Source organism: Otolemur garnettii, unplaced genomic scaffold (genome assembly GCF_000181295.1).
Source record: "Otolemur garnettii isolate 467f Iridium unplaced genomic scaffold, OtoGar3 scaffold00261, whole genome shotgun sequence".
Taxonomy (NCBI): domain Eukaryota; kingdom Metazoa; phylum Chordata; class Mammalia; order Primates; family Galagidae; genus Otolemur; species Otolemur garnettii.
The window spans coordinates 822,972-849,056 of NW_003852656.1; the positions used below are offsets into that span (position 1 = coordinate 822,972).

The following is a 26,085-nucleotide window of genomic DNA, read 5'->3' on the forward strand; positions in this document are numbered from 1 at the left end:
AGCTCCATCCATGTCTCTGAAGCTGCAAGTCAGCTTTTTAGTTTTCCACCCTGAAAAATGAGCCTAAGGTGCCAGACATATGAGGACACGAGAGACAGAGGCAAAATAGAGAAAAATCACTCAGAGGAGACAGGTTTTCCAAAAAGAGAAAACTTGGAAAAAATGAACTAATTAGATAGATAATTAGTTATCTATCTAATAGATAAATAGGAAAAGAGAGTTAAGAAAGTCTGTTCAGAAAGTTAGGATCAGACCAGGAACTCCTCCTCCCCTCAATAACAAAAAAAGACAAGAGAAATTTGAATGGGAAGCCATTAAAGAAATTATTCAAGAAATTTGGTCTTGTGAGCATCCAACTCGGTGAAAGAAAACAGATGCCAATAAGGTACTTCATCTTGAAATTTCAGAACACAGGGGTTAAAGGGAAGATCCTAAAACTTCCAGAAAGAAAATAGCCGATTTCATGCAAAGGACTGAGAAAAAAAGGAAGGCTTTGGACTTCTACTAAATAGTATCTGAAATGGAAACATTAAGAAGTTGCAGGACATTTGTGTTATTTGGAAGACGGTGATAGTTACCAACAGAACCCCCACTATTTAGCAAGTGCTGTGCCAGGGACTGGGGAAATAATGGGATAGGCATAATACGGAGGCAGCCTCAGTGGCTCCTGCCTGTACTCGTAGCTACTCAGGAGGCCAAGGTGGGAGGATCACTTGAGGCCAGGAGTTTAAGACCAGCCTGGGCCTCTATCTCTAAAAACACATTTTTTCTAGCTCAGTGCCTGTAGCTCAACAGCTAGGACGCCAGCCACATACACTGGGGCTGGCAGGCTCAAACCCAGCCTAGGCCTGCCAAACAACAATGACAACTATGACCAAAAAATAGCTAGGTATTGTGGTGGGCACCTGTAGTCTCAGCTACTTGGGAGGCTGTGGCAAGAGAATCGCTTAAGCCCAGGAGTTTGAGGTTGGTGTGAGCTGTGATGCCATGGCACCTACTTAGGGCAATAGCATGAAACTCTGTCTCAAAAATAAATAAATAAAACCAAAAAAGCATATTTTTCCCCCAAGCAAAACAAAATCAAATTTAATGGTCTTATAGGCAAAGGTAAAAACAAACAAGAAATGCAAAAGCAAAAGAAAATGAACAGAACAACCCCAAGTGTTAAGGCAGTCATGAAGAGAACTTTTGAGGGTTAACATTTAAAACTACAAATCAAGGTTTGTGTTAATAGATAACTGGCAAGTGGTTAAGTACTTTTCTGCTGAGTGTTCATTTAAAAGTGAAATTCCAAAACAAAATCCAATTAAAATAAAAAATTCTAATGTTCACAAGAAAGGATGAGGAATACAATGCTCAAATGTTCATGTCTTATTAAAAATTAGGGCTATCTTACACATTCAAGGTATGTTAAAATGTCTTGGAAACCAAAGAGAGAAGTTATTGTGAACAACAGTATCCAATATGTGCAGCACTATGATTGCAATGTAAAGAAATTTTTTTAAAAAATTAGCTGGGTGTGGTGGCAAGCACCTAGCCACTCAGGAGGCTGAGGCAGGAGGATCACTTGAGCCCAGGAGTTAGAGGCTATAGTGAGCTATGATTGTGCTACTGCACTCCAGCTTGGGCAACAGAATGAGACCCTGTCTCTTAAAAAAAACAAAACAAATGCTGGGTGCCTGTAGCCCAAGTGGCTAAGGCGCAAGCCACATACACCAGAGCTGGCGGGTTCAAATCCAGCCCGGGCCCACCAAACAACAATGACAGCTGCAACCAAAAAATAGCCCAGCATTGTGGCAGGTGACTATAGTCCCAGCTACTTGGGAGGCTGAGGCTCTTCTTAAGAGAATCGCTTAAGCCCAGGAGTTGGAGGTTGCTGTGAGCTGTGATGCCAGGGCACTCTACCCAGGCAGACAGCTTGAGGCTCTGTCTCAAAAACAAAACAAAAATTAAAACAACAAAATAAAAATTTTAAAAGGTTCTGCAATATTTTCTTAAAATAAAATAAATGAAATTACAATAAAATAAAATTTTAAAGGTAGGGCTAGCTCCTCCCCGTCATTACGGATAGTGGGGGAGACAGACATTAGCCCAGTGATGTGCAAACTACTAGGAGCTATGAAGGAAAAGTTCAGAGACCTCTTCCAGTACATGATAGGTGAACACGACCTGGCCTGGAGACTCAGGGTTTCCCTAAGAAAATTATGCTTAAGCTGAGGCCAGCAGATGACAGGAGCTGGGTAGGGAAAGAGAGGGAACAGCCTCTAGGCAGGAGGAATGGCATGTGTGCAAAGGCCCTGCAATGAGTGGTAGCAGGCCTTGAACTTGCCCTGTCAGTACCACCTGAAGACAGACTGCTCAGCCTTATTCTCAGAACTTCTGAGACTTCTGGTGGCTCAATAGTTTGTAATTCTAATAATTCTCAGATGATGTTGATATTGCTGGTCCCAGAACCACAGCTTGGGAAACACTGTCCTCAAAATCTGCAAAACCCAAGCCTAACAAACCTCTATTCTATCCTTTAAGCCAGAGGTTCTCAAATGAGAGGTCTTTTAAGCACTTGTTAAACGTGCAACTGCCAGGTCACCCCCAGGGTTTCTGATTGACTGGGAGGGGATCTCGGGCCTGGGAGGGGATCTCGGGCCTGGGAGGAGGCACTGTAACACAGGAGGATGCTGATGAGGCCTCACTAACCCAGGCAGGGGCTCAGGGTGGGAAATGAAGCACGGATTTGAGAGGTGGCTAGACAGGGCTGAAGATGGCTCGAAGACACTGAAGACCGAGCCTTTAGGTCCCTGATCAGACCACCTGCTTCCCAGCCAATAAGCTGTCAGCTCCTATGGCTCAAAGCCCCCCTGTCAGGCTAAGGTCCTCCTCCAGGAGGCCAACTTCAGGTTTCAAGTGTCAACAAAGTTCACTGACAAACTAATTTCCAAATTTTGTGAAATAAATGTATTCCTAGTCATTGAAAACTACACTATCTTATTTTTTCTGCAGATGGCCCAGCCAACATGGAAATGCTGACTTCAGAATGCACCAGAGGGCTTGGTGCCTGTGGCTCAAGCGGCTAAGGCGCCAGCCACATACACCTGAGCTGGCAGGTTCGTATCCAGCCTGGGCTGCCAAACAACAATGATGGCTGCAACCAAAAAATAGCCAGGCGTTGTGGCGGGTGCCTATAGTCCCAGCTACTTGGGAGGTGGAGGCGGGAGACTCGCTTGAGCCCAGAAGTTGGAGGTTGCTGTGAGCTGTGATGCCATGGCACCCAGGGTGACAGCTTGAGGCTCTGTCTCAAAAAAAAGAAAAAAGGGTGGCACCTGTGGCTCAAAGGAGTAGGGCGCCGACCCCATATGTTGGAGGTGGCGGGTTCAAGCCCAGCCCCAGCCAAAAACTGCAAAAAAAAAAAAAAAAAAAGAATGCACCAGAGTCAGCTTCCATGTCTCAGACAACCGGATGGAGCCCCAGTTCCCAGCGCGTCCTGGCAGATGAAGCAGACTGGCTCTGAGCCCACTCCAGCCTTAGACCCGCAACAACCCCAGCCCCTGGGTCCTCCTGCCAGCTAGGAGGGCAGGACGGAGTCAGTCTACAGATCCCCCCACCCCCACCAGGAGAGACACTCCCCCCTTCCTTGGCCAGAACAACAGCCAACAGAAGTCCCCCAAATGCCACACTTATCAGCCTCTTAGCAACTCTAAGTCACATCTGCCCCCTCATTGTCCTCCTTGGGCTATCTCATCTAGCTGTAGGACAAAAGCTCAAGGAAGACTGTCAACAGCTTGCTCCATGGGGTCCTCAGTGGAGACATCAATAGAAAGTTCCAGAAGTGAAGGCCTATGCAGCTTCCCCTGGCTGGCAGGCCCCAGGAGGGAGTGTGTTCATAAGAAAAAGGTGGTCCCTGGAAAGCTTTCAGGAGGACCCTGTTCCTGCTTCCAGGAACATACTGCATCTGTTGGCTTTGACCTCCTTCGATGTGTTTATGCAACCCTCAGACCTCGCAGCAACCCTGGCAATATTATTCATCCCTCTCTAGGTCAGCCCTCTGCAGCCTTCCCCCTGCATGGGGAGATCTGTCCCTTGGCTACTTCTCCAGCTTCATTTCAGATCCCCCTGTCCCAGTGCAGCACATGCATCTTCTCTCTGTTCTTCCACCCCAGCCCCCAAACCCCCATGTCAGCCCTGCTGCCTCCCTAGGCTGGCTCCTTCTCGTCATCCAGGTCTCAGCTCAAATGCCATCTCACCAGGGAGGCCTCTCCAATAGCCCTCTGGGCCTGGCTTCCAGTGACTCTGTCACACCCTGTATTACTTGCCTATTGCACGTTTCCCTCCTGCTAGAGCGTCAGCTTCTATGTTATTTCCTAGTGCCTGGCATATAGCAGGAGCTCATACATATCTGCTGAATAAATGAAATGAGAACCTGAAGGCCCAACAGAAGAGGAGTGATTTGCCCAAAGTTGCAAGCTAGCAGGGCCTGCCACTGTAGAGCTGTCACACTGCATTTGTTCCCTGCAGCTTCCTTCTTCCTTGTAAAGTACTAGCTTGGGCAATTTGGGGGTGGTTTTTTGTCAAAGGAAGCTTCTGGAAGGCACGCTTCTGGGCTTATCAGGTAGAGAGAGTTGCACAGCCTCCAATCTAGATTGGAAAGTATAGTCACTGGCAGCTTTGAAGCCAAACAGACCTGGGCTGAATCCCAGCTCTGCCACTCAGATGCTGCATGGCCCTAGGTAAGCCACCAAAACTCCTGGAGGCTCAGTTTCCCCATCTGTAGACTGGGCATAACATGACACGCACCTTCTTGAGCTGTTGGGAGGCTTACAGGAGACCTGGCATATCCAGTTTCTGGCCACATATCCTGTAACTGAATGGTCACCAAGGAATCAGTGGCCCTTCTGAGCAGGTGACGGTCCCCTTTGTGCAGGTCCTTAATGGGGCATGACTCTGAGGACAGACTGACCCATGTCAGGAGGGTGAGGGTGGGGTGGGCATAAGTCACAGGGCACAGGAGTCTGGAGATAGACACTAGGCTTCTCGATTTCAGGCAGAGCTGGGCCAGCTGTAGGAGTTTCATCTTTTAATCCCAGCTGTTATCAGGGCTGGGAAATAGCTGAGCCCTGTCTCTAAGCTGGCAGAGGCTTTTTCTGAATTCCATGCAGAGAACAAAGAGCTCTGAAATAGTGACACAGCTGTCCTGCCTGGCAGCCTGAACAGTCAGCTGGCAAGACCAGGCCAGGAGGTAGGCACGCAAAAGCCAAGCCAAGCCAAGCCACTTGGCCAGCTGCAGGAACCCTGGCTGACCAGCCACCCGCCAGGAACCATCCTGGGCTCTGGGGCTGCTGGGGGGCTATCTTCTCTCTGAGCCACACCTTTTACTGTTTGGGAGCTCAGGAGTCCACTAGGGATGTCAAGTCCCTGTTCCAGGATTGTCCCAGGTATAAGATCAGTGGGTGGCACTGACTAGAGATCTCCCTGTTTTTTTGCTGTTCGGTATAGGTGTGATTTACATTTCACCAATAAGACGCATCTGAGTGATCCTCCATTCAGAGCAGAGTGGGGGGGGGGTTGGGGGGATGGAGGTGGGGCTCAGAATGTCTGCATGTTTTGGTGGCGGCCCCATGATTCAGTGCCAGCAGACCCCAGGAAGCTTCCTGATCTGGCAGGAGTACTCTCCACAGGCTGGTTCCAGCTTCAAACCCCTTCATTACCCACCCACTTTCTGGTTGTGAGTATGAGTCTGGTCTGCACTAAATGGTGACTGACATGCAATTTCAGGGCCAGAGAGATTGGCACATGGAAACAAGACCCTCTCAGCAGGGAGCAGCTGCTATCAGGTACAACTGACTGCTTCCAGATCTTTCCATTTTTCAAGAGAAGCCAGTAATTGGGATTTTTATGTGAAACTTTCATTATTTTTAATTGTTGACTCATGTTTCAAAAATAGTATGCAGGCCAAAAGAAATCCCAGAGGCCCAACAGCTCTAAGTCTGGATTTGGCTTGTGGCTGCCCCTTTGTGACCACAGCCTCCAGGGGCAAGTCCCAGCTCTTATGATGGCATTTTAGGCCACCTACCATACCTGTGTGCATGGCCCCACAGTGTCCTTATCTCTGTCCCTAATCCAGGCTGCTTACTTGCCCAAACATACCCTCTCATTTCCTGATTCCTCTCCCTGGCAAAATGCCAAGGCACCCTCTAAGACTGTCCCAGTGATCAAGTCCTTTGTGAAATGTATCCCCTGTCTCCTGGATCTGAGGCACCCCATCTTAGGGTCCATTTAGTCCCCTGCACCCACTTCTGTCCTGGTGCTTCTTATCCTGGGTTGTAATCATCAGGGCCTCTGTGTCCTTAGCCCCAGGCCAGGAGGATGTCCATCTGTAGAGGAATCCTGGGACTCAGCTGGCTCTCTGAGGAGGTGGGCTGCTCCTGGGGTCTCAGAGAGCTTCTGTCCTAGTGGAACAGAATATGTAGGGGCAAGTTTAGGGAACCTAGGGTGGAGAAGGCAGGGCCGTCCTGCTTCCTCCTGCCTCATGAGGACCACGAGGGTGGGCATAGGGTAGCTGGACTCACTGTATAGTAAGTGAGCCCCTGGCCAATCCTCCTTCCAGAGTTTGGAAATACCTGTGTACCTTCAGTGAGACATTTTCCCTTTCTCCTTAGGGGAGTTGCTGGGAAGCTTGTGGCCTTGTCCTTTATCCTCTATCCCATGTCCTGGGGGTGGCTGGGGTCCTCAGGCTGCAGGCCCAGCACCCAGGTGTCCTCTCCACCATCCATCTATAACTGCAATTTGCCAACACTGATCTCTGGAGTGGGGCTGTGACGTATCTCACTTCTCCTATCTCTGACCTGACTCACCTCACCTTTATTAAGCTCCCACTGTGTGCCTGACAAAATGCTGGGTGTGCCCATATCATCAAGAAGCCTCATACAACAATCTGAGGTCTGCCTTATCCCCCGTTTTAAAGACCAGAAAGCCTAGGCTCAGAGTGGGGAAGTGGTGTATCCTGGGCCAGTCCTGACTAGAGACCAGTCCCCCAGGCCAATCTTGCCCTTTGCCAAAAGAAATGAGATTCCCAACTTTACTGCAGGAAAAGAACCACCACTAGGCACTAGCCAACCTCTCCCTGACTCCAACAGAAATGATCTGACAGGCACATGTCCACGTTAGCAATTCAAAGGACCAAAGCCCAGTGATTACTATGCCCACATGTGAGGCTTTCTGGCTCAGCATCACCTAGCAGCACCTGTGGTTTGATTTCCCCAAGTTGTGGTTTCTCTTACATGTGGGGAATCCCAAGGAAGATACCCTTCCCTAGAAGATCACCTGTGTAGGTCTTGTCATCTATCTGTCCTCTGCATTTAAAGATGGGACATTTAACTCCAGCAGGTGACATGAGCCAAGTGCCTACTGTAGTCTGGCTATTTGCACATATGCCATCTCATGTCATCCTGTCAAGTTTCAGGAAGTGGGGGTATCATCACTAACTTGACAGATAAGATGACAGAGCCCAAAGAGGTGGCCTTCTTGAGGTCACACAGTAAGTAAAAGAGCTGAGAGGACTCAAATCCTGGCAGCTGACCTCAAAGCCTGAGGGCCTAGCAGGAAACCAAGGGACGTTTTCAGAAGCTAAAAGTTTCCTAATTAAAAGGAAAGGAGGAATCTCACAGGAATGCTACATTTTGATTCTTCTAACCCAGGCGTCCTCAAACTACTGCCCACGGGCCACCTGAGGCCCGCCTAGGACATTTATCCGGCCTGCTGGGTGTTTTTGCCGCCGCTGCCTGTCCTGCTTAGCAGCTGACTTGTCCTGGAGCCTGCAGTCTGGCCCTCCAACGGTCTGAGGGACAGTGAACTGGCACTCTGTTTAAAAAGTCTGAGGACCCCTGCTCTAACCACTTAGACTGGTGAATGCAAATGATGTGTTCATCATTATTTTGGAGTAGACAACATAATTTACAAATCAGGATTGTTTTGGACTTAAAGTGGTAGAAGGATCTTTTGTTATCTTGTGGTAAATAGCAATCTCAAGGGGCATAACTGAGTTTTCATTAGTGTCATAGGAAGAATGTCCCCAAGCAGGCAGAAGGAAGAGGAAGACAAAAATAAAGATGCTGTCTGCTCGGATCACATGACTTCGTGTTTACTCCACGAACTGGATGTGCAGTACTTGGGCACATACATATTCCTTCCTGAAACTCTGAGCCAGGGACGAAGAGGGACTGGCCCCCTGTCACTGTTCAGTCAATATGTAAAGATGGAGATTAGGTCTAAAAAATTATTTTCAGAAGGCCAACCATTCTGGAGAATGAGAGTGGTGTCAGCTCTGTTCTGCCTCAGTTAACAATTCTAGTAGTTTTTATGAAGGGAATACAAGGGAACAAACCTAGAAAATTTTAACTTTATCTGATAGAGAGTAACATCAAAGTAGTCTTCACTCTGACAATGTGTAATGTTTAAATAACAGAAAGGTAATTTTTACTTAACAAAATATCTAAGAGAATCATTAAAGAAAGCATCATATCATCAAAGTAATCTTTACCAGTATCACAACTCCTATTGTTTGTGTGACTCCTTCTTCAAGTCTCCTGAGGTAAACATCCTCATGATCATGGACAAACCGTTACTAGATAATCACAGCAGGTGTGTGGGGAAGGCTGCGTACTCTAAGTCAGCTGTACTGCTTCAGCTCAGCTTCTCAGACTCCATCTTGCAGGCCATTTTCTTGCACCTCAAAAGCAAATGGCCTGGCCCACATATAATATCTGGAGACCCTCATGCTAGAATTTGCCAGTCCTTCCAGGTATATAATAGAGATTGCAGTTTTAGTATTTCTCTAAGAGAAGAGAGATCAAAACGGAGGGGCTGGCTAACCTCTTGTCAGCACAGATTGACAGATCAAGGTGGAAGGGCTGCAACAAGCACAGACAGAAGCCTAGGAACTACCATTTAGACACTGTGATCATTTGCAAAGTTATTGCAAAGTGCCACTTTTGAGCTACTATATTTGAGCTACAATTAATCTACCAAGTCTTTGCAAAGAGTCCCAAATGACTCACAAATGATTGTATACAAATGGTGCAGCCCTGCTCTCTCACCAACTTTTAGGTGGCCAGGTTTGATATCTGCATCTGAGGTTTTCCTTGCCTCATACAAGCTGGCACATTATTTGCAGTTTTTGGACAGGGCTGGGCTTGAACCCAGTACCCCTGATATATGGGCCCAGCGACCTACTCCTTGAGCCACAGGCACTGCCCCAAGCTGGCATGTTAAAGAGGAAAACACCTTGGTGGTATGAGCAGAATAAGCAAAATACACACACTGAGGCACAGAGTTTGGGGGCTCTAAAGAGGGTGAGGTGAAGTCAGGACTCAGCGTAGCCTGGTACACACACAAGGTGTTCAATAACATCTGAAAGAATCACCTATTTCTCAAAAAGCTAAATGTAGACTTACCATATAACCCACCAGTTCCACTCTTAGGAATATTCCCCAGATATTTGAAAACAAATGTACTTGTACATGGATGTTCACAGCAGTGACATTTACAAGTACCAAAAAGTAGAAACAACACAAATGGCCATCAGATAAAATGTGGTCTGTCCACACACTGGAATATCATTCAACCATAAAGAGAGATTAAGTACAGTACAGACACATGCTATGACATAGATAAGCCCCCAAAACATTATGTTAAGTGAAAGAAGCCAGTCACAAGGACCATATAATGTTTGAATTCATTTATATGAACAGAGAAAATCCACAGAGGGTACTGATTGATGGTTGTTGGGGAAAAGAGAGAAAAGGAGAGCACATAAAACTCACTGGGTCTGGAGTATCATTTTGGGGTGCTGAAAAGTCTCTGGAACTAGATAGGAGTGATGGTTGCACACGTTGTGAATGTACTAAATCCCACTGAATTGTTCCATTAAACTGGTTAATTTTATGTTACGTGAATTTCACTTCAATAATTTAAAAAAGGATCCAGCTAATAGTTCATTTCCCTTGTGGCAGAGCAATCTGTTTCATCTCTGACTTAATGGTGCTTTTAAATACAAACAAAAATTAAAATGGGGGAAAACTGGCTCTCCTAAGAGGGTAGAAGGGGGGTGGGGGGAGACAATGCTGAAACAAGTGCAGCTTTCGTGCAGCTGGTTTTCTAAGCCCTCTGTTTTACAGAAGGGTGGGTCTGAGCTTGCAAAGAATAAAAATACTCCGGCCAAGCCAGAGGCTCAAAGCTGCAAAAAGGGAAATCACGCACATCTCTCCTCTGTGTCCCCACCCCGTCAGAATTTGATTTCCCATGGGAAGGAAGGCCTGGGAGGACATCAGGGAATGTGAGTGATGTGTGGAGTGACACGTCTTGCGCATCTGGAGGGCCACTGCCTGCCTGTACCCTCTGGGAGCGCGGTGACCGTGCACCAGGACACATGGGTAATGCCTGTCTGTCTCAGTAACTGCAGCCAGCCCCTAGGAAGGAGCAGTGATTCCCATGGGAGGTGGTGTGTTTTGCTCACCAACAGATATTACCCGCTTTTCCACTCTGGAGACAGGCTCTGGATGGCAAAGTCCAGACGTCACCTCTCCTCACTTTCAAAATTGATTCCATAAATTGGAGTGAATTCAAACACATGAGACCCTTCCATAGACTGGGCTGACTGCCAGACTCTCCACAGATCCAGAGTGGGAGGAAAGGCAGCGAGAGGGAGTGGGGTGCAGTGTTAGGAAGCTGCAAGCATCCTTCCAGACATCCTGGAAGGCTGGCCCTGGCACAGGGACCACAGGCTTCCTCTCTACCCAGGGGCTGAGGCTGCTCCCCAAGGTTCTATTGGCACAAAAGTATCTGTTGATGAAAATAGGTTCATGGGGTCACACAGGAGTCAAAATAATAATAATAATTTTGATCATTATTTTATGATATTATAAAGTATATTTATTTATATTTTACCATCAATTTTTAAATTATTTATTTATTTTTAGAGGCAGGGGCTTCATCTGTTGTCCAGGCTGGAGTACAGCGGCGGGAGGCCTGTTCCGGTTGACTACAGCCTTGAACTTCTAGGTTCAAGCAATCCTCCCACCTCAGCTCCTTAGAAGCTAAGACTACAGCATGTGCCACCACGCCACCACACCTGGCTAATTTCCTTCCTCCCTCCCATCCTTTCTCCCTCCCTCCTTCCCTCCCTTTCTTCCTTGGTAGAAATGAGGTCTTGCTATGTTGCCCATGCTGGTCTTGAATTCCTGAGCTCAGTGATCCTCCTGCCTCAGCTTACCAAAGGGTTGGGATTATAGTTGTCTGTTTCCATTTTTTTTTTTTTTTTTTTGCAGTTTTTGGCTGGGCCTGGGTTTGAACCCGCCACCTCCAGTATACGGAGCCAGCGCCCTACTCCTTCGAGCCACAGGTGCTGCCCCTGGGATTATAGGTGCCTAGCCTATCATTAATACTAATAGTATTGTTAGAATTACAGTTCCTGGCATTTACTGACATGCCCGGGCACTGTGCTTTGACCATCCTTACATCCAGGGTCAGGCAGTGCAATGAAGTAGGAGCCATTGCTATCCCCATGTTAGCGCTGAGAAACCTGAGCTATGTCACATGGACCACACACCTTTGGAGCATGGGTGGGGGATTGACCCAGACAGTTTGACTTGAGGGCCCATGCTTTGAGCTGTGTATGACTTTCTACACTGTTGGTTCTCAACCTTCCTAATGCCATGACCCTTTAATAGAGTTCCTCAATACAACATGAGGAAATGTATTAAAGGGTCGTGGCATTAGGAAGGTTGAGAACCACTGTTCTATACCCAGAACTCTGGGGATCATAGTCTGGTGCTTCTTGAAGATTTTTGGACTTTACCTAGGAAGGAGCAGGGAGAGTGATTCGCACCCACCTCAGGGCACCAGCCTGGTATTAGTCTCTGAGCCTAATTCCTAATTCTGCAGGGCATGGTGGGATAACAAAGGCCCACCAAGGATCTAGGACACCCCAGGCGCAAAGTAAGCAAAGACAGCAGCCTAATGAGAGTAGCAGGGCAGGGCGTCTCCCCAGGACTCAGGGGCTCCCGGGTCTTTGGCTGGTAGATGAAGAAGTCAGCTCGTGTTTGGTGGGAACCAAGTATTTAAACCCCAGACACTTTCTTTAGGGGGCTCCTGGGGAACAGAGACCTCCAAGAACATGTAGATCCTGGGGGCCTGGGACAGAGGGGGACCAAGTGCCTCTGTAATGGGGACCCTCTTGTTATTTTCTCCTTTCAACTAAACATGAATTTGCTTGAATTATGTGTACATTTGATGCGACTATATGATAGTGAACTGGTGCAAAGTCCACAGACTAGGTTAAGTCTTGGCTCTATTAACAACTTGTCCTGGGACTTGGAAGCAGAACCTTAGGGCTGAGCCAAAGGGCAATGAATCTACAGCTTCTGCTTTAGGCAGGAATTTCTTTCCTGCCTCCAGCAGAGTGCTCTTCCCTGAGTAACACCTCTCCTGACTGGAGCTCACTACCTCCCCATCCAAAGATGGTGAGCCAAGACCCATTGCTTAATGTCCCACAGTCAGCGCTAGCATGGGTGCTTGAAGCCATATAGGACAAACCCAATCGCTCCTCACTAAAGCTCCTAAAAGATGAACAGGCAAAGTCACAGTCCTAGCTCCCCAAAGCACCTCTGTGGGATATGTGTTCCTTACCCTGTGCCATCCTGAAAACCTCTAGCTGTGCCCTATCCAATATGTCCCTGCCCTCTGCACTGCTGCTCTCAGAATCAACTGTAGCAAGCTTTAGTGCAGAGCAGAATAATCACCCCCTTGTTCAAGACATTATGCTCCTGTTACTACAGCCTCAGATCCTGCACTGATACACATGATGGGTAAAGCTGGATGTGGGAGCAAGTCCAGCTGTGCAGGAGAGATGTGTTCTCACTGATCCATAGCCAGCAATGTGTGTTTGGGGGAAAATAAAAGAAAGATGACTTAGATACCAAGGTAGGTTCCCTTATGCTCTGGAGTAAACATGAACTGAGGGATGAGAATCTGCTGGCCCCTTAGTGGGCCTCTGGTCCCACTGAAAGTGTGCTGGAACTTCAAACAGCTGGTTCTTGGCTGGTTAGACAAAGAATCGAAAGGCACACCACTAACAAACACAGTCACAGAAACAGATTAGGATGAGCCGGCAGAAGCTCCCAGTTATAGGACTTCTCTCACTATAGAAGCAGCTGTTCCTTGTGGAAATAGAGCCAGAGAGAAGCCTGCTTGCCACCCTCATGGGCAATCCATCCATATACCTTCCAGGGAGGCCTTCAAACCACACCAGACAGTATCCTGACCAGAGGCTCCCAGTTGACACACCCCTTCCCAGTGGAGGGGACAACTGGGATGAAATAAAGAGTACACGCCACATGTTACAGAGTATTCAGAGTTTACTGAAAGACACAAAAATGCTCTGCAAAGTTAAGACAAGGTTCAACAGCAGAGGGGTGGCTGAAATGGTTCACCACCCCCTACTCAGATTTCTACTTCTTGTATACCTTAAAGCTACATTTACCTAGTGTGATATTCTTTTTTAATCTTTATTTCTCCCCATGGGGTGGAAAGCAGGCCAGAAACCAAACTGCATAGTCACAGCAACCCCCTTTCTACCCTCCGTCAATCCTTCAAAGCTGGTGTTCCTGGGGACCATCAGAGTCTCCTACCCTGGTCTTGGCTGGCACTAGAGATAAGATCCTGGTGCAACGATTAACACCTGTTGTGGAAGACGGCAATTCTAAAATCAGACACAGCATCGTTCACTCTGCAGGAAGGATGATTTCCCCCACCTTCTCGTGAACCTCTCTCAGTCAGCAACCCTCTCTCCGCTCTGTGGTTCTGCCTGCCATTATATTAAGCTCCTTCCTATGTTAATCTTCTCCGGCCCTAGATTTTGTTTGTTAATTTATTTCTAACTGTTTTCCTCAGGGCTGTCCTTGCTTTTCAGAGATCCCCTCTGAATAATAGGGGTTGCTTTTTGCTTTTTGGAGACCCCCTTCACCACGGACCTTGTGTGGGGTGGGAGCCTCCAGTGAACCTCTGGAGTTTGGAGATGAGGACTTTCTTGAACTTAAGGACTCCTGAATGCCAGTCCAAACTGTTTTTCCCAGCACTGGAGCAAACGCTGCCTCTGTGCTCTGTGTGGCTTACAGAGAGCTGACTGTGCAAGATTTTTGCCTTATGCAATTACTTTGGAATAAAAACCCCACCTACTAGGTGACTCTGCGACAATTACTCATTATCAGGTATAGGTAGTTGGGAGGTAGAAGGGGGCATATGAATGAAGGATGGGTGAGGAATGAATGGATAGGTTCTGGTTTTGCCTATTACTAGCTGACCTATCACACGTTTAGCTATAAAATAGCCATTATACTTCCTTCTGGCAGAGTTCTTATGAGGAGTGTATGCGTTCCTAAAAGTTCCTAAGCATGCAGCCTGAGGCCAGGATGGGCCTGGCTAAGAACAAGGACACCTCTCTGACCAGCAAGGAGCATTATCGAAAACTGCACTCACAGAAGAGTACCAGGCAATTTTCAAAGGGCACATGTCAGGACAGCTTTATTGGTGTCTCCAGGCAAGGAGTCCTAGAGGCAGGTCTACCTGGAAATTAACTTTCTCTTCCACCTTTGGTTGGCTGTAAAGGGGGGCTGAGACCCATGTGGGGCTGCTCCTCCTCAACATCCCTGGCCTTTGAGCCCAGGCTTCTCAAATCTCACAGGCATGCATGTCATCTGGGAATCTTGCTAAACTGTAGGGTTGTTGCAGACGTCTGGGGAGTGGTCTCAAGTTCTCTGGGAAAGAGCAGGTGCTGTGGTCTTGGGACATCTGTGGAGTTCCCCTCAAACTTTTACATGTGCTTTTGGCTGGCGGCCACTGAGACACCAGGCTGCCACTCCTCAGCCCTCCCAGGTGCCATGAGGGAGTCTAGGTGCTGGAATGGAGGCAGGGAAGGGTAAAGCCCAGTTTTTCTTCAGTGATGCTCCCACATTCCATCCAGAAAATCATACCACTGTTCCTGTTTTAAAATGAACAATGAGATCAACCACTATGGCTGACTATGTATGTGTTGGGGGAGCTGAGAGGGAAATCTAAACTCAAAGCCAGATATTTGGCAGTGGCAGCCGTCTTGCCAGCCTGAGACTGCTGGGTTTAGACTTCACATCAGCCATACCAGCCAGCTCCACTGCCTTCATTCTGAAGATGAGAGAGCTGAGTCTCTCCTCCAGGTCACATGGCTCCAGATGGTGGGGCAGAGCCCAGTTGCCTCTCTAGACTCCTGGCCTAGCACCCTCCCCAGTTAGTCTTTATAAGGAGAATATAAAACCCTTGGCTAGGGAATTCAAGACAGTTCCAGGTCATTGCTTTCTCCAACTGCCCTGAGCTGAGCCCTCTGGGGCAGCTTGACACCTCCCCACCCACTGCTCCTTGGGACCCTGGCAGTCTTTCTCCCAGAGTCCTGCTCCCATTGGGTGCCCCAAAGCCAAGGGCCTGTCCAGTCTAGTTCTTATGCTTTGAGCAAAAGAGCCCACATTTTGTTTCTAATATTTATAAGTGAGCATGACCAGGGCAGGAGTCAAACATTCCCATGTACTGTACCTCCAGCTTTGCTCTGGGCCTTGAGTGGGAAGAGTGGAAGAGATAGAGGAGTGGGTGGGGCCACAAAGTGCACCTTGATTCTCAGGCGTAGCCTGCCTGTGTGATTGCAGGCTGGCCTCTCTTGTCTAGCCACTAGGTAATCTGGGCCTGTCATTACCCACTTTGTTTCCCACCACTTGCCACTGCCCACCCCCTCCCTCAGCCCACTGCAGCCATCTCAGTCTTTGTGCCTGGCTCAGGACCTTGCCACTGCTGTGCCCAATGCCGGAAACACTCTTCTTCCAGGTGGTCACCTGGTGAACTGCATCACTTCCTTTACTTTGCTCAAATGTCATTTAAAACTGTGACCTCCACCCCCACCCAGCACTTGGGATTGCCCTCGCTTGCTTTATTTTTTCCCACAATAGGCTAACCTTCCAACACAGGACACCTTCAGATACCACCTATCTTCTCTGGCCAGAATATTAGCTCAGGGGTGGGGAGGGGCACTGTTGTTCATTTTGTTACCATCTCCCCAGTGCCCAGCCCTGAGAATTTGTCAACAATCCCTGCCTGGTCATGTCTGTGGGTTGCTTTAAGGCTCTGAGGTCTGTGCCCAGATTTATGGTCCAGAAGGTAGAGAGCATGTGATATGCCCAGTGAGATACGGGTATAGTTACAAGCGTATCCTGAATGAGTAGCTGCATTTGTTTCTTCATCAGGAACTGGGGGCTCCTACCTCTGAAAAACTAAATTTGCAGTTTCATTGCATTTCTGTCTCCCACGCGCTGCAGTCTGGATGAAGTGAAGCTGCCAAATCTAGCAGGTGGCCTCAGGTGCTGCCTGCAGTGTGGGGCCTGGGAAATGGGGGCTTGCTCAACCTAGAGCACCTGCAGGCATGAAGGCTACCTTTGAGCACCTGCGTGGGCTGCCCCTGCCATGCTGCCAGGAACTTGGGCTAGCATGGCCAGGGACAGGAGGGTAAACTGGAGTATCTTGTGAGGTTACCTTTGACCCAGTGGGGATGGGATAGGTAAAGACAAAGAGCAAACAGACTTGGGATGATAAGAGCAAGAGAAGCACTGTGGCCCCAGGAGAAGGATGCCAGGGAATAAGCTTCATGTCAGAGATTCCACAAACTGAGCTGGAACAAGCTGGAACCTGGCCAAAGGGCAGTCCCCATCCTAGACCTGACCTGATATAGCTACAGGGGAGAGATACTTCTAAGTGCAAATGCTCCTCCATTTTGGGCCATGTGGGAATCAGAGCTCTGCTCAGCAACTGTCCACAGAAGCAGCTTAGCAATGGATTTGGAGACCTTCTCCTCCGCCCACAAGTCCCCTGCCATTAAGGAGCCCTGCTGACGGAGATAGGAGGACTGAGGTGCAAACTCCATCACTGCCCACATCCTGCTGAGTGTCCTTGGACAGTCTCTTGTCCTCCCTAGACCCTGCATCCACAAAGCAGGACTTACTTTGCAGGGCTGATGTGAGTGGTGAAGAGACAATCCGGCCAGCATAGGGCCTGGACAGGGTAGGATGTGGGGGGCACTTAATTTATTAAAAAAAAGAAGATGTCTTGTGATACGCCAATAATCTCAACCCTCTCTTTCATGAGGGCCCCCATTTTTCTATTAATATATAGTTTTATTAAATAAGAAATCAGGCTTTATTATTATTGACCATATAGACTATTGATAGTACCTATAGGAGAAAAAGACAACACTGGAGGGAAGGTAATAGATAGATTTCTAGAATTAAAGAAAGGTGAAAGATCTCAGACAAAGCCCATAAAACTCCAAATAAATTTTTTTTTTTTTTTTTTTTTTGAGACAGAGCCTCAAGCTGTCCGCCTGGGTAGAGTGCCGTGGCATCTCAGCTCACAGCAACCTCCAACTCCTGGGCTCAAGCGAGTCTCCTGCCTCCGCCTCCCAAGTAGCTGGGACCACAGGCGCCCGCCACAACGCCCGGCTATTTTTTGGTTGCAGCCGTCATTGTTTGGCGGGCCCGGGCTGGATTTGAATCCGCCACTTTGGGTGTACATGGCTGGCGCCTTAGCCACTTGAGCCACAGGCGCCAAGCCTCCAAATAAAATTAAGGAAAAAATTCATACTATAATAGATTAGAGTGAAATTAAAGATGATCAGAAAGAGAGAGAAAACTAAAGGTCCCCAGGAGCAGAAAATGTGTTGAAGAAACAAGATCCAGATGGACATTGGTTTCCAACAGAAGCACTGGGTATAAGAACACAGGGAGGAATAGCTTTGAGCATGGAAGTAAGCACTGAAGTCTTGAGTATGGAACTTTGAACCTTGATTTTTACATCCAACCAACTGTCATCCAAGTGTGAGGGCACGACCAAAACATTCTCTAACACAGAAAGCCTAGAAGACTGCCACGTAAAGACCCACATGGGAAACACTCAAGAACTCAAAAGAGAGGAGAAACAAACCCAGGACATGGTCCAAGACACATGTAGATCAAAGGGTGATCAGATTTTGCAGCAAGGACTGCTGTCCTTGGTGCCCCAACCCCCCAAACTAGCTAAGACCCAGAAAAGGAAGGGAAGGCACACGTCCATAATGACAGGATGGGATTGGGTGGAGGGAGATGGGGAGGTGAGGGTGCAGCATGGTTCTCATCTTGACCGAAGAACATATGGAGAATAGTTTTATTTATAAAAAGAAAGGATTAACCAAGAAGCATACAAAAGGCAGAGGACGAGTTGAAACCATAAACTTGTCAGTAAAAAGGCAAAGACTGTTGATTGGATAAAACCCAAAATCCAGCTATAGGCTTTTTACAAGAAAGACAAATGAGACATAAATCAGGGTGGAGGGGAGAGCTGAAATTTGTTGAAGCTGGGTGGGGGTCCATCTGCGGGAGTTTGTTACACTATCCTGCCTACGGTAGCAAATGTCTGAATTTTCTCATTTTAAAATGCTTTTTAGGAAAGCATGTTTTCTGACCAAGATTTCTCTCTTCTCCAAAAGTCCAAGACAGCTGTTATGTTGCTAATTATTAAATTGTGCCCATCACTTGAACTTTCAAAAAGAAAATGGCTAAGTAGAAATGAGCATATAGAAGCTGGTTTTATCAGGTAGCAAAGTAAGCCCAGTTGTCCCTTGGCATCTGCGGTGAGGACTGGTTCTAGGAACCCCTCTGGATTCCAAAATCCACAGATGCTGAAGTCCCTGCTATAAGATGGTGCGGTATCTGCATATGACCTGCACACATCTCTGGGGATACTTTAAATCATCTCTAGATTACTTATTACGCCCAATACAATGTAAATTGTTTTGTAAATAGTTGTTATTCTCTGTTGTTTAGGGAACGACATGAAAAAGTTTATTTGTTCTCATTACAGACAAAACCATCCATTTCCCCCCTGATATTTTTGATACTTGATAAAGACGCCAGGGATAAGGAAGGTCAACTGTGTGCCCACTGCCTCCAGAATTTCCTGAATTCCCCTTTAGAAAAATCATTATAAATTGTTAGGAATGAAAAAAAACTTGTGTGTTTAGATTGATCTTTTAAAATTAAACACAAATATATAAGTGGATTTTAATGTCAGACACACACGCATACTTCTACGTGTGTACCCTCACATACCTCCTCCAACCTTAACCTTGAAGTCTATCAGCAAGAATGCTAATAATGGTCGGCTCTGGATGGTGAAATCGCACAAGGGCCCTTTTTATAATAGTATTATTTTCTTTCCCCTTGAAAAGATCATGTGTCTCATGCTCATTTATGTAGTACCAGACAACTTATTTTCTTGTCATTATTAATCAGAGTCACACACAGTGGCCAGCAGGAGCCTCTAATGGCTGCAGATAGGCAAAAATCTCACACTGGGCTGGTAGAACACTGGCAGAAATCAGAGAAACCCAGCACTGGGCTGGTGTAGGAGGCAGGTCCCAAGATAGCGTGGGATTTTCACCAGAGGGTTTGAAATAGCAAAAATTGTTAGTAGATCCCATTATGGCCTCTTGGGACCCGATAAGGGAACCATGAGCCCAGGCCCATCTGGAGGGCGGGGTGGGCCCAGCAGGGTCTGGCAGCTCCTGCTTATGGCCACCTCTCCCTGTCTTTGCAGTGCATGGAAGCTCCCCAATCAGAGATTCCTCTGCCATGAGTGGTCCCATATGGAAGGCAAAAGCCACAGGTGGCTGGGTCTACCTGAAATGTGACCATTGTGACTAGAAAACTAAATTTTAAGTTTCATTAAATTTAAATTTAACTAGCCCCAAATAAGCCTTGGACACATTATGCTAAGTCAAAGAAGCTGTACACAAAAAAGGCCATACACTGTCACTTCCATTTATATGAAAAGACCAGAACGAGCAAATCCAGAAAGACAGAAAGGAGATGTGTGGTTGCCAGGGGCTGGGGGAAGGGCATGACAAGAGACCAAAAATCACTGAAAATGGTGAGTTTTATGTGAACTATATCTCAATTAAAAAACACAAAACTAATTTAAATATCCACATGGGCTATTGGCTACCATATAGGTCAGCACAGCCCAAGAGGCTTTGAGGAGTTGTCCAGGCTTTGATCCCCCACCCCTCCCCCGAATTCAAGTCTGCCAGCCTCAGCAGTACCCCCAGGGGTTTCCCTTGCCCTCCACATGCTTCCTGCTGCCTTGTGCCTTCACCCCCAGCTCGTGTTCCTGCTGCACTGACACTCACCCCATCCTTGCCCCTGGGCTCCTCCCACCTGCTCTGCCTCAGCTTCAGGGCCTACCTCAGGGACAGCAATGTGCTCCTGTGCACTTGTTACCACCCCCAGGTACCATCCTCTGCTTCTTATTTTGCTCAAATTATCCCCTCCCTGCCCTCAGTGCCGTTGGCTATCTTCCCTTTGGGCTTACTGAGGAGGGGAGGCCTTAGGCAGGAGACCAGACCCCAGTCCAGTGTCCCCCACCCTGGCCGCAGCCCTGTCTTGTGGCATTCTGATCCTGCCCTCTGTTTTAAAGGCTTTCTCCCTCACCAGTAAGACCTGGAAATGTGGGCTCAGTGCTCGGCTCAGTGCTCTGCTCAGGGATGGGCCAGTGAGGCTTGTGTCTGACACATGGACAAATGGACAACAGTGATATCACTGGTCATGGCTGCTTAGTTCACATAGCACCTTCACGTGCATTTACTACTTGGCTTTTTCTGAGCTGTGCTCCCTGCTTGGGCACAGAGCATTCTGCCTCAGCAGGGGAAGGTGAGGGTCTGGAGGACTAGCCCTCCCCACCCCACAATGGGTGCCTGAGGACTTCAGAGCCTCAGTCTTCCTTTGCCTGATTTAGGGAGGGGCTTCCAGGAGGTCCTGGGTCCTGCTTACCATCTGCTTTGGATCCAGCACTTCCCATCTGAGACTCCAGCCATGCACTGCACATGGCCCAGGAGGAACCATGGGGACCTGCAGGGAGTGGGCCCAATTCATGGATGCTGCTGGCTCTACCTGTGTTTGCAAGACAGGCCGAACCCCAAATCCCACCCAAATCCAAGCAGGAGTGGGGTGACCCCATGTGAAGAGGTGTTTTGCTAAACTCACAGAAGGCGGCATTGTTTCCCTGCATCTGGTCAGGATAAGAGGACAGACCAGGGATTACCAAATTCTCAGCACAGCAAGGACCAGGGTGATTGATACAGAGAAAAACATTTGCACCAGCTCCTCATCTGGTTTGTATTAAGAGATTTCCATGCTTGAGTTTTTCCCCCCACAAGGGTAAAACTAACAATGAGTTGGGACCAGAGAAAGAACACAGAGCACAGGCAGCTGGGTGTGGGCAGTTGTGGGGGGGCCAGGCTGAAAGATGTGGCTGAGGCTGGGGAGGAAGCCCCTTACCCTGAAGGTGCCCAGGGATAATCACTCTGCTGTTGATAACCCGGGTGACGTAGTGACTGGCTCCTTTCTCGCTTTGTTAAAGTCACAATGGATTTGGTGGCAGATGAATGTGGCTGGTCCCTACAGGCCCTGCCCCCAGGCAAGGACACACCATCCCATGCCTGGCCCCCCACTGCCCCATCTTTCTTCGTGTACTGTCACCACATTCTCATGTCACACCTGGAGACAGGTATCCTTTCTTGTTTATCTTCTGTCTCCACGCTGTGGCACAGAAGCCCCAAGAAGACCTGACTCTACACTCCACGGTTGATCTTCTGAATAAATGAGGACAGACCAGGTCCTACTCCTGCCTCCCCAGCCCCACCTGGGTCCCAGGCTCCTCATTAGGGGGTCACAGGTCTGTGTGGCTTCAGTTCCACTAGCGAGTGTGGCCTAGAAGAGGCTTTCCCCTCCCCATCCTCCATTCTCCCCTCCCTCCTAGCCCTGGAGTGGGTGGCAGGAGCAGGGAAGCTCCTACCCCTAATGACTCACTCACCTTGGGACCTGGCTCTGACCAGGTCCTCAGGCTCTGACCCATGGATCTAGGTACCCTACGATTGGGCTGGAAAATAGGGACACACAGACACTAGGCCTGTGGTGTAGTGTGGTGCTCTCATGCCTAGAATGACCTTGAACATTTTTCCTCAGGACCAAGTGCCATGTCACCTCCTCAGGGAGGCCTTTGGGCCTGCTGCTCTGTCCCTCCTTGCTCCCATCTTGCCTGGCTCTGAAGCTTCTATTTCCCCACCACAGGCTTTGGTTTTTGGATGTTATTGGCTCACCTGGTAAGAGCTCTTTTAGGGGGACCCAGTACCCATCACAGTGCCTGGCACACAGCAAGTATGCTGGGTGGATGTGTGAAGACAGGGAGTGGCCGGCACAGAATTCCAGCCCCCGTGCTGCATCAGGGACAAGAAACATGGCTAGATGAATGGAGGGAGGAGAGGGTCGAGACTCACTGATGTGGGGAAGAATCTGGCATAGGTAGCTCCTGGCTGCTCCAGGGATCCCAGGCAAGACAACTCTAACCCAGATTTCCTAGAGCCCCTGAGGAAGTGTGACTGTGTCCCAATAACAGAGTTGAAGACAGAGATACTACTTTGAAGGGAGTTTTAATCTGTCAATCACACGGCCTGCCTGCTCTGCTCCCTCCCTTTTAACAAACAGAGGTGAGATTCCACAATCTTACCACAAGGCCAGAATCCTCCTGACTGATAGTAAGGACAAAGCTCCCTGGAGCCGTCTCCTGGGGTGACAGGAGAACCTGCCAGCCCTGAGAGGGCCCAAGCCCTGAGGCTGGCTGTTCAGGCAGAAAGCTGCACTTGGAAGCTCCGGTGACAGTCATGGCAGGTGACACGGGACTGAACTCTGGCCACATTAAAGACTCAGAGCCCAGCCTCTAAGGGAGGATGTTCTCTGGCAGATATGGAGGGAGCTGTGTGGCCGGCCCTGGAGGTGGGCAAGGGGGATCCTGCTCTAGAGAAAGAACTAGGGGAAGGGAAAGGAAGGAAAGAAGAGGTCCAGGGAGGAGAGGAGATTAGCCTCTTGTGTTGACAGTTAACTAGCCAGGGCAGGCCAGGGAGGTAGGAGCTACGTTTCCTCCCACTGTAGAAGCAATCCATTGAATGAGCAGTGACGTGTGTGCATAGCATGAGCAGGTAGTCTGCAAGCACTGCAGGGACACATCTCACCAGCTGCTGCCCAGGGAATTTGGTGCTCAGGGGGAAGAGCCAACATGGCAAAAGATCCCCGGGGGGAGGGGGTTAGGAGTGGAGGAGGGGGAACAGGGTGGGCTGTGAGGGTGGGTGTAGGGACCTGACCTGGTCTGCCTGGGATCTGAAGGCCTGTGGAGTGGGGTGAGGAGAGAGGATGCTTATGGAGGGATGTCCGAAGCCCTGAAGCAAGGGAGGATACAGACTGAGGGATGATAGACCAAACTCTAGTCAGATTTCAGGATGCCTGCTCCTAAAATTTTTATAAAGAGCAGTAATTCACCATAGAAAGGATTGTAATTAACAGGCAAATATGAAAGTGCAGATCTTCTCTCTCTTTTTAGCACCCAACCAAGAGATAAGAGGCATCGGTTTCTCGTGGCCTAATAGATGATCCACGCTATAAACTTTGAAAGATGCGTTCTATTTTTGAGAATGCCACTTTGAAGGTGGTGGTTCACCTGCTCACCAGGCATCAGTGTGAGATAAACAGAATTGCTAGCCCGAGAATTAGACTCTACACAGCCTCTCGTCCATCTACCTCATCTTGAGATACTCTGGGAAGAGAATAAAGAAAGATGTTTCCCCCTTGAGAAAAAGAGAGCTGGTAAGCCAAGCATTCTTGAATACCACAGAAAGGGGGACTGCAGGACAACCTCTTGGGAAAGTAATCCGGCAATATATTTAATACTTCACAATCTAAAGTGCACATAACTCTTTGATCTAGCAATTCCACTTTGAGGGATTCATCCTGAGACAGACTTCCACATGTGCACAAAGGTACGATGTACGAGAGGAATCACAGCAGCGTCACGTTTAATAGAAAAAGACAGGAAACAACCCAAGTGCCCGATAATGAGTGACCAGTGAATTACGACATACTCCTGCCACGAAACTCTATGCAGCCTTTAAAAAGAAGGGAGTAAAATGAAGCTATAAAAATACTAAAAGAAGCCATAAATCTCTTTTATAATGTCTGATCTGAAAAGGCCTTTTTATATATGACACAAACCTCAGTAGCCATAAAAGACTGGTAAATGTGAATACGTTAAAAAAATTTTTATGCCTCAAAACACAAAACAACCCCCCCAAAGTAGTTAAAAGTATAAAACTATGAGAAAAAATATATATACACATATATACACACATTTTTGTAGAGACAGAGTCTCACTTTATCACCCATGGTAGAGTGCTGTCACACAGCTCATAGCAACCTCCAACTCCTGGGCTTAAGCGATTCTCTTGCCTCGGCCTTCTGAGTAGCTGGGACCTGGCTATTTTTTGGTTGCAGTTTGGGCAGGGCCAGGTTTGAACCCACCACCCTTGGTATATGGGGCCAGCGCCCTATTCACTGAGCCATAGGTGTCGCCCTATGAGAAAATATTTTCAACTCATATGAAAATTCCCTGAATGCATTCCTACAACCACTGAAGAAAAGATGAACAACCCAACAGAAGAATGGACCAAGGATCTGACTGGGCAGTTCACCAGAAGGCAACAGAAGTTTCTCTGGAACATATGAAAGGGAAGGGCTCACCCTTAGTATTAGGAGAACTGCAGATGAAAACTCCCCTGGGATGTTGCTTCCCTTCTCTGAGAATGAAATGCTAACATGAAATAGTAACTACTTGAAACGAAACAGTAACTTACAACTTAGCCTCAGGTCCCTGCCTTTGAGGCCCAAGTGGGAGCTACTTTAGTTGTTAGTCTTGTTATTTGGTGGATCAGGGCTGACTCAGCACAAACACTGGGACTCCAGCACGATGCACGCACCCAAATGCCATTGAATGGTGCAGCCAAAAGAATGAGGAAGCTCCGTTTGAGAGATTAACACATCTTAGGTAGTCTATTTCATACAATTGTGTGTGTGTTACCACTGGGTTAAAAAACAAGAGGGGGAAAAGACTGTGTTGATGTGCATTACGCAGGCTTGAAACATCCTTCCCAGGATGCAGGCATAATCGGCAACTCCAGTTCTACCAGGGTGGGGCAGCTTGGCTGCTGAAGGCCCCGGGTGGGAGGGACTTTTCTCACTACTTACAGTTTTATACCATTTGAATCTTTATTTTGAGTACTATAATTTTTTCCTTCATCTTTATTGAAGCATAATTGAAAAATAAGAATTGTATACATTTAATGTGTACAACATAATGTTTTGATATATGTGAACAGTCATCCCTCGGTGTTGGATGAGGTGATTCCTCCTGTTGATACCCTGGAGTTTCAGGTTCTTGGTCTCAAGGATTCAAAGAATGAATCCACCGACCACAGGATCAGTGGTACGATAGAACTTATTCACAGAAACAAATACAAAAACTTACAAAACCCGAAGGTTCTGGCAGAGATAACCCAGGTTCTCAAAAGAAGGTCTCCTGCTCCAGCTGCCAGGTCTATTCTCTGGCTCTCTGCTCAGGGGTTTATATAGTGGCAGGGGGTTGTTTTGCCTGAACTCAATGTTAACTTTTAGGAGTGCGTCTTCCTCAGTTACAGCCAGTTGTCCAATCAGCAGCAAGGTGCCAGAACTCTCAGGCCTGGGAAACTCACAGGAGGAGACAGCAAGGCACCATCCTTGAAATTGAATAGCCAGAAGTGCACCTGGAAGAGACAGCTGGGGCGTGTCCCCAGCAGGTGTCTGGCCCTTCCAGCAAGCTGGTTCCTCCTGCCACCGCAGCATCAACACCACCCGGGCTAAGGCGGCAGGTCATGTTGCCACCTTGTCCTGCATCAATGTGGATACCAAAATCCATGGACCCCAAAGTCCTTGATATAAAATGCTTAGTATTTGCATATAATCTATACAAATCCTCCTGTGTACTTTACATCCTATCTAGATTATTTAAAATACCTAATATACTGTAAGTGCTATATAAATAGCTGTTATACTATATGTTTCAAATTTGTATTATTTT

General features: G+C 47.9%; 1 protein-coding gene across 1 annotated transcript in view; it reads right to left on the reverse strand.

The window, feature by feature from the left end:
* Positions 1-26,085, reverse strand: part of COL23A1 (collagen type XXIII alpha 1 chain) — a 344,194-nt gene that overhangs the window by 77,293 nt on the left and 240,816 nt on the right. The gene's annotated exons all lie outside the window — the stretch shown is intronic.